At 41.9% G+C, this 18,386-nt stretch overlaps 1 pseudogene; it reads left to right on the top strand.

Moving 5' to 3' along the window:
• LOC144365702 (extracellular sulfatase Sulf-1-like) overlaps positions 1-18,386 on the top strand; it is a 52,650-nt pseudogene that overhangs the window by 22,422 nt on the left and 11,842 nt on the right.

Genomic DNA, 18,386 nt, shown 5'->3' with positions numbered 1-18,386 from the left:
GGTAAAGAGGACTCTTCTCTAGGACAGAGACCCCTATAACCTGGGCATCTGCGGGGGCTCCCCTGGATGCCCAGGATAGTGGGTACTCCCCCGAAAGGGCAAGGACCCTTCTAACCTGGGTGTTGGGAGGGGGATACCCCCGACGCCCAGGGTAGAGGGGACTCCCCCTCCAGAGGGGAGACCCCTCTAACCTGGATGTCTGGGGGGCTCCTATACCACTGCAACCAGGGTAGAGTGGATTCCCCCCTCCCAAAGGGACCCCCCTCTAACCTGGGTGTTGGGGGTGGGCTCCTATACCATAACACCCAGGGTAGAGGGGACTCCCTTCTTTAGGGGGAAGATCCTTGTATCCTGGGTGTTGGGGGGGGTTCATATATCTCCGCACCGGGTAGAGGGGACTCCCCTCTCCAGGGAGGAGACCCCTCTAACCTTGGTGTCATGGGGGACCGTATACCACCACAACCAGGGTAAAGGGGACTCCCCCCTCCAAAAGGGAGACCCCTCTAACCTGGGTGTCGGGAGTGGGCGCCTGTAGCACAACACCCAGGGTAGAGGGGACTCCCTTCTTTACGGGGGAGACCTTTCTATCCTGGGTGTCGGGTGGGGGGCTCATATACCTCTGCACCTAGGGTAGAGGGGACTCCCCTCTCCAGGTGGGAGACCCCCTTAACCTGGGTGTTGGGGGGGGCGGAGCTCGTATACCACTGCATCCATGGTACAGAAGACTCCCCCCTCCTTGTGGGAGACTACCTGGGTATCAAAAGAGGGGAGCTCATACACCATTGCACCCAGGGTATAGGGGACTCCCCCTCCAGGTGGGATTCCCCTCTAACCTGGGTGCAGGGCTGGGGCTCATATACCACCGCATCCTGGGTCTTCCCTCCAGGGGGGAGACCCCTCTAACCTGAATGTTGGGAGGAGTTCGTATACCACCGCACCCCAGGAAGAGGGGACTTTCCTCACAAGAAGGGAGACTCCCCCAAACCTGGTGTCCTGAGGAGCTCATATACCACCACACCCCCGGGTAGAGGGGACTTTCCCTTCCAGGACACTCTAACCTGAGTGTCCTGGAGAGCTCATATTCCTCTGCACACTGGGTAGAGGGGAGTCCTTCTTCCGCGGGAACCTTCTAACATGTAAATCTCCCACCGCACCCCTGGTAGTGGGGACCCCTCTATCGAGGGTGGAGTTTTGTATGGGTTTCATAAATTGACTTCCAGACCACTCACTTATACTCGAATCAAGCCTTTATGAAGCACACTAGAGGCGACTGACCAGAACATAAAGCTGTTCTCTTGATCAGCCCCGCACAATTGCAACTATGCTCCTTATAAGCCTGAAAACCGCAAAAGGGATATTCGTGGGTCTAGCCAATGCAAGCAAGCCAGGTTACAGAAGCGGGATAGTGGAGTCAAGAGGTGGGATGCCTAACCAATCACAGTTAGCCCAATCCCCCCAGTTACAGAAACAGAGCCCTCTTACCCTAGTTACAGGAACAGTGCCCCATTAGGTAGTTCTGTGTTCTCAAAGGTTTCTATAGCAAAAGGAAAAGAACATCTTGCCCCAGTCAAGACCCTTCTACTTGGCATGTTTTACATGTTTTACAAAATGTAGTCACAAAACAAAATGGAGTCACATTTGCTTTTATTATCACATTGTGTTGCCTACAATTTAGAAATGTGTGCATTTAAAATATCAATACATAGTGGCACATAGGTGATACTCATAACTAGAAAGGGGAAAAAAGATAAAAGTTTGATAAACGCTCCATTTGTCAGTACTTTCAACAACTTTGGTCAACTTCCAGTTAAGGCCTATATTCTTCCTGACTCCCAAGTAAATACATGAGGGAGGAGAAGGGGTGGGGGTGCAAGTAAAAAGTAGTTATTAAGTCCTTCCCCCACCACCACCACCCAATACTGGGAATTGAACCCAGGGGTGCTTAACCACTAAGCCACATTCTTTTTTATATTTTATTTGGAGACAGTCTAGGTGAGTTGTTTAGGGCCTCCCCAAGTTGCTGAGGCTGGATTTGAACTTGCAATCCTCTTGCCTCAGCCTCCCAAGCTGCTGGGTTTATAGGTATGCCCACTGAAAGAAAAGTGACCACACACTCAGAGCGACCAAGAGATCTTTATTGCAGCAGTGCAAAAGAGGAGAAAGAGAGAGAGAGAGAGAGAGAGAGAGAGAGAGAGAGAGAGAGAGAGAAGAAAGAGAGAGCAAGAAAGAGCAAAAGCAAGAGAGAGGGGCCCGGCAGGAGGGAGTTTTTATAGCCAAAATCTAATGGGGTCTCTGGGTCTGCATGCTACCATTTTGGCATACAATGATTGGATCATACAGTAGCTGCTAAGGGTGTCATCTTCTGCCTTCAGGCAGATAGGGCAGGGGTCAGATGTGGGTTTTGGTTGCACCAGATGGGTGGGAGTCAAGTGTTCAGCCTTGAGTGGGGTTGAGTGTTCAGACTTGACACAAACAGGTGATAAAGGTGGGCTATCTTGCAGCTAATGTTTGTTCAGCCTGTCCTGCAGACAACTTAGTTCAGCCTACCCTGCACCTAACACCCACCATGCCCAGTTTAAGTCTTTAAATGTAGAGAATCCCATGAAATGACCTCCCCCACCCCGAGGGTGAAGGGCTAGTTTTTCAACCAGTTACTCAGGAAGTTCTGGAGACACTGAGCCCTGAAGCAGTGTCATACTTATTTAGAAATGAACCTATAGCATCTGCAGCAGGCTTGATAAGTGGTTCCAAGTAGAAACCCAGGGCAAGTTCCCATGTGTACCCGTTTCTCCTAGCAGCATCCCACAGGGTGTGCAGGGTTTGCAGTAAGATAAGAAAAGATGAAAGGAAACCTGGCCAGTTTGCCAGCACCTGGGATGGACTCTGATTAAACTGGTTTCTGTCTTCCTCATGAGCCACCCTTCCCTGTCTAGTGTTAGAAATTCAGGGGCAGAGAACAAAGCAGCCAGGTTTGTTTTTCCAGAGCAAGAGAGGTCTGGCAAAAAACAGCTCTGACAGCTGTGCCTGTGTCTTGGTGAAGGAAGGGCTTTCACATGTTTCTTCCAAGACTGTTTAGTCTGCATGCTGAGGATTCATATATCAGTTTTGGGCTCTCGTGTCATTGGGGTAGTTCTGATTTCCATTGATTTCATCGTCATCTGTATTTGCCTACAATGAAAGCAGTAGAGCTGAGAACGGAGTTATTGCAGGGTCACTTAAAACTTGGCTTTCTTCATTCATTCTCACAGCATTGACAGTGATTCTTTAAAAGGGGGCGAGGTGCACTCCTAAGGCTGCAGTCCTTAATAAATAACACTTGGATCCGAATCCTCAACTCCTCTCCCGTTGGCTTTTGCAGAAATGGCAGTGCATTGAGGACACATCTGAGAAGCTTCGAATTCACAGTGTAAAGGGCCCAGTGACCTGCTCCTCGTCTGGTAGAGCATGTGGAACCTCTTGCAGCTTCCATGATAAGGACAAAGAGTGCAGTTGCAGGGAGTCTGGTTACCTCACCAGCAGAAGCCAGAGGAAGAGTCAGAGGCAGTTCCTGAGAAACCAGGGGACTCCAAGTAAGACAAACGTTTGTGACCACCGCAATGGCGGGCCACGGCCTTAGATAAAAGTTCCCCTTTCCACATTTCAGATATTATCAATGCACAATTCTCAAACCAAAAGAAAATCATTGTTCTGTTTAAAATAAGAAAGCTAATATTAAATTGAAATTTCACTCTCTAAATGTTCCCACATAAGCATAGAATGAAAATAGTTTTAGTAAAAACACCAAATGCAAGACTTATGTACAAATAAAAACTATAAAATGGTTATTCCAAAGGGTAAGTATAAGGTTTAGATCCATTTTATTTTATTTTCATGCTAATGTCCTTGTTTGTCTGCCTTAAGTTGCTTTAGACAATAATCCAAGGCATCAATGCATATGCATTTCAGAGGAAAAGCATAAATACCTTTTTTTAGGGCATACAGTTTAATCTGTTATGGGACAATATGTATATTTTTTATATTTTGTGAACTTATTGGATATTGTTAACTGGCAGGGTCAAATTAGTTGAATTCAGTGTGAAATGTACCACCTGGAATTCTGTTTATAAAAATTATCAGGCCACTTTGAGATACCTATCATTATATAAATATGAAACCTAGCAGGCCCACACTTTCAGTAGAAGAATGAGAGTCTGGCGCCATCTAGTGGAATAATGTGAAAAGTGGCTCACTTCTGTGATGGTTTTCTATACTCCTTTGGAAATAAGAAACATTAATTCTGTGGCCAAGATCTGGAAATCCAGTCACTCGTGAGAAAAATATATGCCCTTAAAATGGTTTTTTTACTTGGACGAGAGGTTTTAGGGTTATGAATCCTAGACCATTCATCCAAAATCACGAGTATATTCTTTATATATGTACACATTTTTCTCATAGTCGATTAACTTTCAACAAATTCTTAAACGAATACACAACCCAAAAAGCTAAGAAGATTTTCCTTCTTCCTAAGGGAATATTCCAGTCTCAAATCATTCACATAATGCTATCAAATTCAAAATCAGAACTGGATGTGTAGCTTAGTGGCAGTGCATTTTTTTTGATAGATAGAAAGCCCCTCTTCCAATCCCCAGCACCAAAAAAAAAAAAAAAAAAAAAAAGAAAGAAAGAAAGGAAAGAAAGAAAAAGAAAAAGAAAGAAAAGAAATTAAAAACCAACAAGGGACAAGGTCTCCTGACACTCTCCTTGGGGAACAAAATTGAATCACAAAAGTTTATCTTAGAAGAACAAAAGTTTATCTTAGAAGCAGAGTCGTTCCTTCTCTTTAGAAAGTTAGAGATCACACAGATTTTTCCACATTTGACACAAGCTGTTTTCAATTGCATGGACTATTGTGTGTTTGAGAGCAGAAGTAGTTTTTTTTTTTTAATTTTTTCTACAATAGTAGAACTTGTGGGCATGCCCCGTGACCCGCTGTCATGGAGGCCCACCACTCAACTGCACAGGGCAAGGTCCTACAAGACTGTCTCAGAGCATAGAGATTCTGATTCCTCATCCCAATCTGCCCCCTTCTTTTTATTTTAGCATCAGATTGGAGAGATAAGGCCAGAGGAGTGTACCCACAGAGTCTAAGTGCATCTGGTAAACAGGGGACAATGTTTGCACATTAAAGTTCTTAGCTAGCCTATGCCTTGACTTACCTTCAATTTGCCAGATATGAAAAGTCACTTGGCTGACACAAGCAAAATTTAATTATTTCTTAAACATATCTTTTCCTATTTGTGCAAATACAAGATATCTAGAACATTCAGCTTTTTAAAAAAGCAGCCCAAAGTAATAGTAAAACCGTAGCCTGAGAGGTTCTAGTCCTAACTCCCACTGCCTTGCAGAATGTATGTGATGGTCAAAGCTTCAGTTCTCTCATTCATAAAATAAGGATGATAACACCAAATCCATGAGCTTGTTTTGATAATCTTAATAAAGATTATATATTCAAGATAAATAAAAAGTGTACAAGACATAGCAAAAGCTCAGTATATATTTGGGATGAGAGTAACTGGAAATTGAACCCAGAGGTACTTTACCACTATATACAACACTATTCCTTTTTTTTTTTTTATTTTTTTTTTAATTTTGAGTCAAGGTCTCTCTAAATTGCTGAGGCAGCCCTGAACTTCCAATCCTCTGCCTCAGGCTCCTGAGTCTCAGATTACAGGCAAGCGCCACCACACCCAGCTAAGGATTATGAATACCATAATTGGTAATATAGTTTTATCCAAACATCTTAGTGGTTTATGTTGAGAACTAAGTGTAAAAGTGCACAACCTGCCATCAGTGGCAAGGACCTTGGAGATCACCTAGATTCGTCCCCTCAGTTGAGACTCCCATGAGATGACCATGAGGTGGCACTGCCAGGACAAGAGCCCCACTTCCCAAGGTGAATCCCGGAGCCCCGCGATGCCCCAGAGCAGAGCAGCCTGTACTCCATGTCCCTCTCCAAGGCCCTCACTGTGCCGGTGATCATTTTCTTCCTTCCTAAACTGCATCAGATCATCCACATTAACCTCTCTTCCATCAATCGCAGAGTACAAGCCCCGATTTGTCTGTACCCGGCAGACACGATCCTTGTCTGTTGAATTTGAAGGAGAAATATGACATATATATGTAAGAGGAAGAATTGCAAGTGTTGCAGCCAAGGAGCATTGCCAAGCATCACGACAAAGGCCACAGGGGTTTGGGAGGTCGCCAGGTTGCCGGTGGTGGCAACGGGGATGAGCTGCTGGCAGACAGCAACAATGCCGTGGGCCTACCAACCACCGTCCGCGTGACACACAAATAAGAAGGTTTAGGTGTTCTCTAAGTTTCAGATCAAAGTGGCTCCCTGCCCCAGATCATCACCGCTGGCACTTTGTAAAAGGTATCAACTTGGCTTTGGAGAGGTGGGCCAAGGCCTGGCCTCCAGGACACCTGGGGGTTAAGGAAGCCACAAGGGGTGTGCTTTGTGCTCAATTTCTCATTAAGGCTAATCAACTGGGAATCCAGCCAGGGCGATTCTGTCACATCTTGACTTAGCAGGCCTGGGGTTCCTGTCCCTAAGCACTTACCCTTTAGTAGGCAGCAAGAAGCACATGGAAACGGTTATAGGAGCTGGTAGAGGCTCTTCCACATGCATGGTCACTGTCCCTTACAGCATTGCACAGTCATGGCCTCAGAAACAAAACACAGGGGTCACAAAGAAGCTCTAGAAACTGGTGTCGTTTGGGGATGGGTGTAAGTTGCAGAAAACGCCTGACCTGACTCAGATCGTGAGAGCAGGGAGATCCTTGAAGTCTAGCAGACAGGCAAGCGAAATGAATCTCCTGCGGCTTTCAAGGACTCAAGAGATCTTTGGTTCCTCCCCAGATCAACTTACTTTCTTGATAAAGAAATGTTTTCTTTCTGACATTATTAGCAAGACATATGTTTTTTTCCTAATGTCATCACTTTGGGAACATGGGGTACTGTGAGTTCTGCCACGGTTTTATGTCTGGGACTGGTCTCCAGGCTCTCCTAGTTTTTAGAATTACACACTAAGAGATTTAGGCCAGGGTTTATTTCTCTGACAGCAGAGATTGACCCATATCCCACCTACTTTCTCTCTCTCCCTAACACTTTTTTTTTGCTTCAAAGTTAATGGAGAAAAAAGGGTTCCCCAATACTGGGGGCAGGGGGAAGCAAACTTGACAGAGTATTTAAGACAAGCTCTTTTTTTAGCCAAATGAATGAAACAGAATGATTATTCCCATTTTAATTCTGCATTTCTTCAAATAAGCCATCTGCATTATGGTTGTGGATACCTCCTTTACTTTTCTACGTGTATTTGCTCAGGTTTTCAAAGCTTGAATTTAGGGTGGAAACAATTCATGGTTCATAATGCAAGCTGCCTCCCCAGGTGATCTCAAGGATGATCTCAGTCACAGAGAGGAGACACTCTCCTTTGCCGGAGCAGTAGCTTGTCTAGGGATCAGCTCCAATCTCACTGCTTCTACCTACTAGTAAAGGGTTTTGAGGATAATAAGTTCTCTTTGCTATCTATCTCTTGTGTTTTTTAATAATGGAATATGAACTTATTTCTCACGTCTTTATTTTTGTTGTTGTTATTGGATTTTGCAGGTGTTTTATTCTTCCAAATGATACAATCCATTGTGAGAGAGAACTGTATCAGTCAGCCAAAGCCTGGAAGGATCATAAGGCATACATTGATAAAGAGGTCAGCATGATGTCCTTGTAAGGTTATTCCAAGTCCAGACCATGCATGGTGGTGCACACCTGTAATCTCAGCAACTCTCGAGGCTGAGGCAGGAATATCGCCAGTTCAAGACTAGCCTGGGCAATGTAAAGAGACTATCTCAAAATGTAAAAATTTAAAAGAAAATCTGGAGATATAGCTCAGTGGTCAAGCACCCTTGAGTTCTATCCCCTTACCAGAAAAGTAAATAAAATATATACAGATTCAGTTTGCCAGAATCTGGCAGGATGGGACTGCTGAGAGCCATAGCCAAGTAGGACGCATGGCATTTTTGGTTGAAAGGTGATGCCAGCAAACCATTGAGATGATGTGATTATGTTAAGATCTGCATTCAATTGGATATTAGACCCCTGCTGTCCGCCTAGGCCTGCTACTTTGGAGCTCTAGCGGGGAATCCCGGAGAGTTCCCTTTGTATGGGGAAATGCGGTAGGAGGGATTTCCCTGTTGGTGTAGTGTGGCCCAGGAGAAAGCCGAGTGTGTGGTGCGTGGCATTGGCGGGAGTTTCAGAAATAAAGTTTGTTCCTGCTTGAGTGGCTCGTGATTTTGTGCCCAGCCAGACTGCGGCATGGGACATAACCACTCTATGCATTACCTTTTAAAAAACTGAATAGAAAACTGATCAAAGTATTTATCATTCTCCTGTGGTTTAGTGATAGTCCTGCTGAACCCAAAACAGGGTGTGAGAAGAGAATGTGATTGGCTCAGTGATATTTTGACCATCTGTATAGGGCACGTCACATCAGAGGAAGAGAAACCTATGATCGAGGAAAGGAAACCTAACTTGCAGACTGGTGCTCACTTCCTGGTCTTGGGGCCGCACATGGCTAAGATGGTGCCTGGCGATCAGCCAGAAGGCATTACTGTGGGTTATGATGAAAATTCGGACCACCTCTAGGATAGGCTCAGAACACTTCCGCCCTCATGGACAGCTCGTGTCTCCCCTTACTTCCTGTAGAATGGGTGTACACATGAACTCTCCTCACCCTGCTGACCTTTGTCCTAATTGGCTCCTGTGCCTTATATTAGTTGTGTGTGCTTCCTCAATAAAAGAGCTCCAGCCTTGACTGGTCTCCCTGACACGTCTGATTGTCCCCCAGGGAGGGAGGGTTGAGTGTGGGCGGTCAGTCGGGTCCTCTCCTTTCTTGTCTCGTCCTGGCCGGGGCATGTTCTCCCTATCTCTCCGGAAGGTCAGGAGAAAACGAGGACTAAAAACCCCGACACACCTGTTCAACAAAAGGATTCAGTTGTGAAAGCAGCACCTGTTAATGTTTATCCAATACACTTCAGCTAGAATACAGAGATAGATGTATTCTATGCCTTGTTTGTTTTTAAATTAATTGCCATCTTGAATAGTTATAATTAAGGAACACAGTAAACAGGGTGAAAAGAAAAAGTATTTTATAAAGAAAATCCAGAGGTTGCCAGGCACGGTTGCACATGTCTGCAATCCCAGCAGCCCAAGAGGCTAAGGTGGGAAGATAATAAGTTCAAAGCCAGCCTCAGCAACTTAGTGAGATCCTGTCTCTAAACAAAAAATTAAAAGGGCAGGGGATATGGCTCATTGTTTAAGCACCCCTGAGTTCAAACCCTGGTACAAAAGAGAGAGCGAGGTGGGGTGGGTGCAGAAAGAAAGATCCTGATGTTAAAGTGTAATGATTTGAATACATGTTTTCCAGATTGAAGTTCTGCAAGATAAAATTAAGAATTTGAGAGAAGTGAGGGAACACTAAAGAGAATAAAGCCTGAGGAATGTAGCTGCAGTAAGCAGAGGTGAGCATGTACCCATCCCTCAGTCTGCTTTCTGTACCCATTTTTACACAGCTAGAGTGGTAAGCACGAGGCTCATTTCTCTTTTCCCAACACCAAGTTTCATATGAATGCATTAACATAGTATTATGACCTCACCTATTTAAGTCAAGTATGCCATGAATTTTAAGCAAAATATTTTTTTAAAGTCCTAATAAGCCACAATAGTGACAACAGAGTAACTGCCTGCCATCTATGTTGCTTCTTTTTTTAAAAAATGAACTCTTTGATGAAATGCAAGGTTATGAAGACTCATTTTGTAACCCTTTGGCCTGCAGCTAATACAATAAAGAAAAAGATGTAAAAAGAGCCATCTTCACCCCTTCAAGTAAGTGACTCCTTTTTCCGTGTTTGCTGGGAGTTGAGAACCATCCGCTGGCCCCTTGAAAAATAGCAAGGGATCCTGAGGTTTCACATGGTGCTATTTTGGCAGAGATAGATCCACGTAGATCCCTGACACATAGTTCAAGCCTCACCAAGGGACCATGAAAGGCTTCTGTAATCCTTTGAAGGACAGCCATGTGGAGCTTCCCCTGTAACCCTGCATGCACACTCTGCTCCTCTAGGAGACTAGGAATGGATTTTTCTGCATACACTGCCATCTGTGGAAAGTGGTTAAGAGTTACAGACCCTCTTAATTAGGTCAGTGTGTTCTAAAGAGCAGCCTGTTATAGCGTTGAATTCTGAAACTGCAAAGAAACACATGGATATTTTAAAATAATCCAGAATTTGCACATAAAAGAGATTTAGCATTTGAACTGCAATGAAGTTTAATCCTTGTGTGGGAAAAGCAATAAATAGCTGGGCATGGTGGTGTACGCTTGTAATCCAGTGGCTCAGGAGGCTGACTGAGCAGGAGATTCTCAAGTTTAAAGCCAGACTCTTAGGCCTCAGAGGCCCGAAGCAACTCAGTGAGACCCTGTCTCTAGGGAAAAAAAGAAGAAGAAGAAGGCTGAGGATGTGGTTCAGTGGTTAAGCACCCCTGGGTTCAATCCTGGTACCAAAAAAAAAAAAAAAAAAGCAAGATAATAAAGATTTTTTTTAAATCAGCTTTCCAAACCTATTTTTAAAACTGTCTAATGTAAGCCATCTGGTTCAACTAACCATTGATTCTATGGGTACTGAGCTACCAGAAATTTAAGCCCCTTGTCCAAAGGGTGTGGCTAGCAGGTTCCATTGATTTAATTGGATTTTTATCTCAATTGATGCTTACATGTAAATAAGAAAAAAAGTGTTGATGCTATTAAGGTTTAATAAGTTCTAAGCCCATTCTCACTTATTGAGTTTGCCCTCACTATTGCTGATTATATTTTGAAGTTCTCTGTAAAAAGTAAAGGTCATCTATTATTGGATGTATCTAAATGTTGGTGCAAGACTCACAACAACAATCCTAGTTTTCATCAAGAAAGTACCTTTTCATCATTTAAAAAAAATCCCTTCTATTGGAACAGGGAGGCTATTCAAGAAGTTGACAGCAAACTGCAACTTTTCAAGGAGAACCGCCGGAGGAAGAAGGAGAGGAAGGAGAAGAAACGCCAGAGGAAGTGGGAGGAGTGCAGTCTACCTGGCCTCACCTGCTTCACCCACGACAACAACCACAGGCAGACGGCCCCGTTCTGGAACTGTAAGTTGCTGCTTCTAAATGCCACTTCCCGCCACCCTGCAGAGAAAGGGTATGGCCCATACCATAGTTACTCAGTCTAGGGATTCAGCAGCACAGTTCCAAGAATCCAGGGAGATTCAAGAGGAAAGCATCACATTATATTTTATATTTGAATTATTTTTTTTTAAAACCCAGATTTTTTTCTTTAGAAAAATTTTTGGCATTTTTGACCTGATGCATTATAGTTTCACATAGGGGTGGGATTTGTTTTACATATTCATACATGCCCCCAGTGGTATTTTTTTTTTTTAATATCAAGCTTCTCTCAGGGTTCTTCTTCCTGATGATGTTTCACAGAGTAGCCAGCACCTGGCAGAGTTACTACCCTGTACGTAAGACTGCTCTATAAGAAAATAATAATGAATGCAGGGACAATTTCACCCCCAAATTTTGTTTCTACTTTATTTCACATGCATACTGCAAGTGTAATATAGGAAAATAAAAGAGCGGTGGGGGTGCCTTAAACTCTGAGCCAATACCCACCTCATCTCATCCTACTTCAGTGTCAGCATCCTTCTTGTAAAATAGTAAAGGTATATAGTAAAGGGTGTGGCTAGCAGGATCCATTGATTTAACCTGACATTTATCTCAACTTGATGCTTACATGTAAATAAGAAAAAAGGTGTTGATGGTATTAAGGTTTAATAAGTTCTGAGTCTGTTCTCACTTATTGAGTTTGCCCTCACTATTGCTGATAAAATTATTTGGCTTTGCATTGATTCCTTAGGATACAGAATTATCGTGCACTTTTTAAATTAACGTTTTTATTTTCCTTAATGATCTATGGACAATATTTACCTAGGACATGTAGAAATAATACCTTAGAATTTTGTGGTATGTTCTCCCAGTTGAAGACTTGCCAGCCATGGAGTAGATCAAAGCTCCCATCTTCCGATTGAGATGATCTCTGGAGTCCAGGGGGGCCTGTTTCTCAAACTGGGATTTGGAAATCCCAAGGAAATCCACAGACCATCCTTGAGACGGTTGAAGTCCCAGGCAGCAGGATTTTTGTTTTACCATTTTGTTTTGATGTTTCTCGAATTGCATTTACATGTTTGCATTTACATTCACATTCACATCAAGACCAGATGACTCTTAAAGTTATTGCATTTATCTTAGATAGAGTTACTAAAATGGAGCTAGAGACTCTCTTGAGGATTATTCATATTGCTGAAGGTCTGTTCTCTGCCCGGCTCTGAGATAGATATCAACAATACAATAACGAACAGGACACCTTGTTCTGTACCTTCTTAACACATTCCAGTGGGGGAGAGGGAGAGCAAAGAAAGTAAATGAAATAAATAAACTAATTACAAGTTGTAATCATGTGATATGGGGAATTGATCAAAAATTTTAAGGGGACTCAGGGTGGGGATGATGGGTATGTTGGTCAGCTTTTCATTGCTATGACAAAATTCCTGAGATAATCAACTTTTAAAAGGAAAGGTCTATTTTGAATCACACTTTGGGAGGTTTCAGTCCTTAGCTGGCCTCTGTGATTGGAGGCCTGTGGAAAGACAAGTCGTCATAGTGGGAACACATCGTGGAAGAAGCTGCTTGCCTTACTACAGCCAGGAAGCAAAGAGAGAAAAAGGAAGGGGCCAGGGTCCCAGTCCCCTTCAAGGGTTTCAATGTCCCCAATGACAAAAGACCTCCCAGCTGCCCCCACTCTTAAAGTTTTATCACCTCCCAATAACGCCCATCTGGGGAAGGAGCATTTAATCCTTGAGCCTTTGGGAAACATCCCAGATCCAAGCTGCAGCAGTGGGGTGACACTGGAGCTGAAACCTAAAGAGTGGAGAAAAGTCACCCCAATGGAAGGGAGCCACATCCCACAGAGGGAACCCAGGAGCAGGGGTTCTGAGGAAGTGACAAACTTGGTGCATTCCAGGTTGGAAAGCCCCTCAAAAGAGGGGACATTCAAAACAGGGAGCTAGAGTTGGCTCCTGCCAGAAGCAGGTCCTTGTACCTCTCTATGCTTTCTTGCCTGAGCTGAGGTACCCTGCCCAAACCTCTATTTCCTCACCTGCACCCCTGCCCGGCCTCCTATTTGATCTCCCAGACTCTTCTTGCTCTCACCGATCCATTCCGCACAGAGTCAGAATGAGCTCCTAATAACATCCCCTTTTTTCTTAGACTAAAATGCAAAATCCTTAACATATCCCATGAAGCCTTGCACGCTCCAGTTTAGTCCTACTCTGAAACCTTTTTCTCCCTCCCACCCTGGCCTACTTCTCTCTTCCTCAGTCATCCGGAGCCCTCTCCCTACACCTGTCAAACATCGACTGGTCCTTTCAGACCTCAATTACAAAGTCTCTTCTCACAGACATCATCCCTGGGCCTCAGACCAGGTTAATCCCCTATCACACACCTAGCCCCCCTTATCCATGGGTTCTGCACCCACATATTTAACTAACCACTCTTGGAATATATTCAGAAAAAATACTATCTGTATGAACAGGCACAGACCTGTTTTTTTTTTTTTTTTGGTTGTTGTTATTTTCTGAACAATAGAGTATGACAACTACTTACACAGTTGTATTAGGTATTCCAAGTAATCTAGTGATTTTAAGTATATCCCAGGATGTGCACTGTGTGTATGCAAATACTCAGACATTTTCTGTAAGGGATTTGAGCATCTGAAGATTTTGGTATCCTTGGAGGATTCTGGAATCAATCCCACACGGAGACTGAAGAACAGCTGCACACTCTGGAGTGAGCTCTACTGTGTCTCCATTGGACTTATCATAATTGTAATTATACATTAATATTGTTGTTTTTAGATTTTAAACATTTGTCTTCCCATTGGACTTCCAGATTCTCAGATAGGATACCGTGTCTATGACACAAAGGAAATGCAGAACCAGTATTAGGTAAATAAATAAGCATACAAGCAAACTATCCCATCCAAGATCAACTCAGTTTATGTCAATTTAACTAAGTTTTCAGTGCCTGCCACTGGATGTCACCACTAGTTAACATAAGGCTTTCAGGAGCAAAGTGGAGAATAAGTCTCATTTAAACTAAACTTGTGTTTTTTCCAGTGGACAACATTCTTAATATTGATTTTCTGGAACAACTAGATTTTGTTTTTCCCACAGCAAACCACAGTTTAAAAAAATACATTTTATATTAGAATCCTATGTACACATATGTAAACACATATGTATATCTATGTGTATGTGTTATATAAATGGTATATATGTGATGTAAATATTGAAATTTAAAATTTGAAGAGTAATATATGTGATACGCTTTGATATATTTTATCTCCTATTTCATATTTTAATGTTCTTATTCCCCTATTCCTTCTATTAGCAGTGCCAACTTGAATCCTTGACATTGTAGTAGGTACTCAACAGTAACAGCAAAAAAAAAAAAAAAAAAATATATATATATATATATATATATGGAGAGAGAGAGAGAGAGAGAGAGAGAGAGAGAGAGAGAGAGAAGGGGGGGAATCAGGTGCCTGCGTGGCAATGGTCTCTAAACATTTTTGACTATGCACCACTATCAGTTTTTAAAATGAACACACAGTCTATAATTATACCATACTAAATTGTCCTGTGCACTATGAGAATTCACAAAATAAAAAATTTAAAAGAGACAAAAGTAAAGAATCTTTAAAAATTGTTTTCAATTGAACCTTTAGGGGTCCCAAAATATGTAGTTTACACTTATTAAGTATGCTTTTGTTCTTTTTTCAATCTCGATGTCATTCTTTACAATGCAGTGAGCCAAAAGATCATTTTGGAAATGTGGTCTTAGTGACTGCCTTGATTTGAAAAATAACTTGGAAAGATCTGCTTATTTAATAGATGTGCATTATTAGCATGCCGAGTCAATTGGAGTATTTGTTTTTTTAAAGTACTACTGTTAACTAAACAGTCTTTATGTCATTTCATTTCATTTTATTTATTTGTGAGTGTGTGTATGTGTTGCTGGGGATTGAACCCAGGGCCTTATGTGTGTGAGGCAAACATTCTACTAATTTTGAGCTATATCCCCAACCCTTATACAGTCATTTTTATTGAAATTTCACTTATAAATTCTCATCACTCCTGAGATTCATCAATTATTCTTTCAAAATAATCAGAAAGTATTATATTAGTATATTTTATAAAATCAAGCTCAAATCCTATTTAAAATATTGATTTGGATGATTTATGCACAGATTAGAAAGTTCTGGTTCCAGGTTTTTAATTTATTTAGATGTGAGCTAAATGCTTAACTAAAAATAATATAAATTATGAATAACATAGCACTTGCTTTCAATGAAAAAAATCATATAACAATGAAATCATTCTCAATCATCCATTTCTAAGATGTCTCTTTTTCTTCTGTAAAAACATGTCAAGATTGAGTGAGGAGAGCATAGAACACAGGAATTTTAGGTCAATGTCACTATTGTGTATGAAAATATAATGGCAGATGGTTGCCATTATATATGGTCCAAACCCGTAGAGTGTGCAATCACAATAGTGCTGATGTTTCAAAGTAGGTTCATCATTTCTAACAAATGAGTCTGTTGTGGGATGTCAGTACTGGGGGAGGTTGTATATCCATGGGGAAATATGGGAACACTCTGACATTCCTCTCAAATTTTCTGTGAACCTGCTACACCAAAAATAAAATCTACTGATTTTTTTTTTAGAACAATCAGTTTTCACTCATTGTTTAAAATATCCCTTTTCACTTAAATGGACAGATTTAGTGCATCTTATACTGCAAAGGACAATAGAGTCTAGCAGTTAAGAATAAGCCTGTAGTCAGATCCCCACATTGCCAATTGTCAACTATTCAACCAGGACAAATTACTTAACTTCTCTGTGCCTTGGTTTTCTCATGGGCAAAATGAAGATGATAATAATAAACTACCTCTAAAGGCTAATTTGCGGATTCAATGAGCTAATACCTGCAAAATGTATACTGTACAAGGAATATTTGCTTATTCTAATAAGTATGACTATCCTAATTGTTTTGAAAATATTTGCTAGGCACTATGTTCCTAAAACTCGATTACCACTGACAGGAAGGTCAGCAAAGTTGTACCCTTTGCCTTTTTGGAAATAAAAGAGTGGATGATTTGTTTTTAAATTTGATAATCTCTTTTCAATACTCTGTACCAGGCAATTTCTGCCTGGTACAGAAGATGTTCAGGTCAAAGCCAATCACATATTAAAATGATTTCAAATGACATCACCCCAGAATCCACCAACCTGGGTTCAAGCCTTCTCCAAAACCTTGCACACTGCAGAACCCTGTCTTTCCATTGACCATTTTTTTTCCCCCACTGGCCACGTGACCTAGAGAACAGGTAATAGCACCAGTTCCATTTCTTTCCTTTTTCAAACAAGGTAAAACAACCACCAGGAGATGTTCTGATATTTTTTTCCCCCAATCTCCATTCACCCCAGTTTGGAGACTTCTAACTGAACTAAGGGGAGAATCAGGCTCAAACTCCACTTGACCTTCACCCTCTACAAACCACCACCTTGTTTTCCACTTTCATAGAGTTTCACAGCAAATTTGCATAGAATGGGAGGAAGTATAGTCATCCTTAACATTAAACACAGGATTCCTAAGAAAGAACACTTGACGCTTCCAGTGTAGAGAATGGAGGTGACTGATTTTTAATTTTTTTGTTTTGTTTTCCTTTCCTATCCAACAGTAGGATCTTTCTGCGCTTACACCAGTTCTAACAATAACATCTACTGGTGTTTGCGGACAGTAAATGAGACACATAATTTTCTTTTCTGTGAGTTTGCCACTGGCTTTCTGGAGTACTTCAATATGAATACAGATCCTTATCAGGTAGGATATATGTCTTCAGTTTAGAAAGATTGTTGGAAAGAGAACAACCAGGACATGAACTTCAACCTGTCCTCCTACCTCTTCCTCCCCAGCTCACAAACACCGTGCACACAGTAGAACGGAGCATTTTTTTTCTTTTTTTTTTATTGGTTGTTCAAAACATTACAAAGCTCTTGACATATCATATTTCATACATTTGATTCAAGTGGGTTATGAACTCCCATTTTTACCCCTATACAGATTGCAGGATCACATCGGTTACACATCCACGTTTTTACATATTGCCATACTAGTGTGTGTTGTATTCTGCTGCCTTTCCTATCCTCTACTATCCCCCCTCCCCTCCCCTCTTTTCTCTCTACCCCCATCTACTGTAATTCATTTCTCTCCCTTGATTTTTTCCCTTTCCCCTCACATCTTCTTATATGTAATTTTGTATAACAATGAGGGTCTCCTTCCATTTCCATGCAATTTCCCTTCTCTCTCCCTTTCCCTCCCACCTCTCGTCCCTGTTTAATGTTAATCTTTTTCTCATGCTCTTCCTCCCTGCTCTGTTTTTAGTTGCTCTCCTTATATCAAAGAAGACATTTGTCATTTGTTTTTTAGGGATTGGCTAGCTTCACTTAGCAAAATCTGCTCTAGTGTCATCCATTTCCCTGCAAATTCCATGATTTTGTCATTTTTTAGTGCTGAGTAATACTCCATTGTGTATAAATGCCACATTTTTAATCCATTCATCTATTGAAGGGCATCTAAGTTGGTTCCACAGTCTAGCTATTGTGAATTGTGCTGCTATGAACATTGATGTGGCAGTATCCCTATAGTACGCTCTTTTAAGGTCTTCAGGGAATAGTCTGAGAAGGGCAATAACTGGGTCAAATGGTGGTTCTATTCCCAGCTTTCCCAGGAATCTCCATACTGCTTTCCAAATTGGCCGCACCAATTTGCAGTCCCACCAGCAATGTACAAGTGTACCCTTTTCCCTGCATCCTCGCCAGCACTTGTTGTTTGATTTCATAATGGCTGCCAATCTTACTGGAGTGAGATGGTATCTTAGGGTGGTTTTGATTTGCATTTCTCTGTCTGCTAGAGATGGTGAGCATTTTTTCATGTACTTGTTGATTGATTGTAAATCCTCCTCTGAGAAGTGTCTGTTCAGATCCTTGGCCCATTTGTTGATTGGGTTATTTGTTTTCTTATTGATTAATTTTTTGAGTTCTTTGTATACTCTGGATATGAGCTCTATCTGAAGTGTGAGGAGTAAATATTTGTTCCCAGGATGTAGGCTCCCTATTTACCTCTCTTATTGTTTCTCT

This window comes from Ictidomys tridecemlineatus, chromosome 7 (assembly GCF_052094955.1).
Source record: "Ictidomys tridecemlineatus isolate mIctTri1 chromosome 7, mIctTri1.hap1, whole genome shotgun sequence".
Taxonomy (NCBI): Eukaryota; Metazoa; Chordata; class Mammalia; order Rodentia; family Sciuridae; genus Ictidomys; species Ictidomys tridecemlineatus.
The sequence above is the reverse complement of the archived record's forward strand: the minus strand, read 5'-3'. Positions and strand labels throughout refer to the sequence as shown.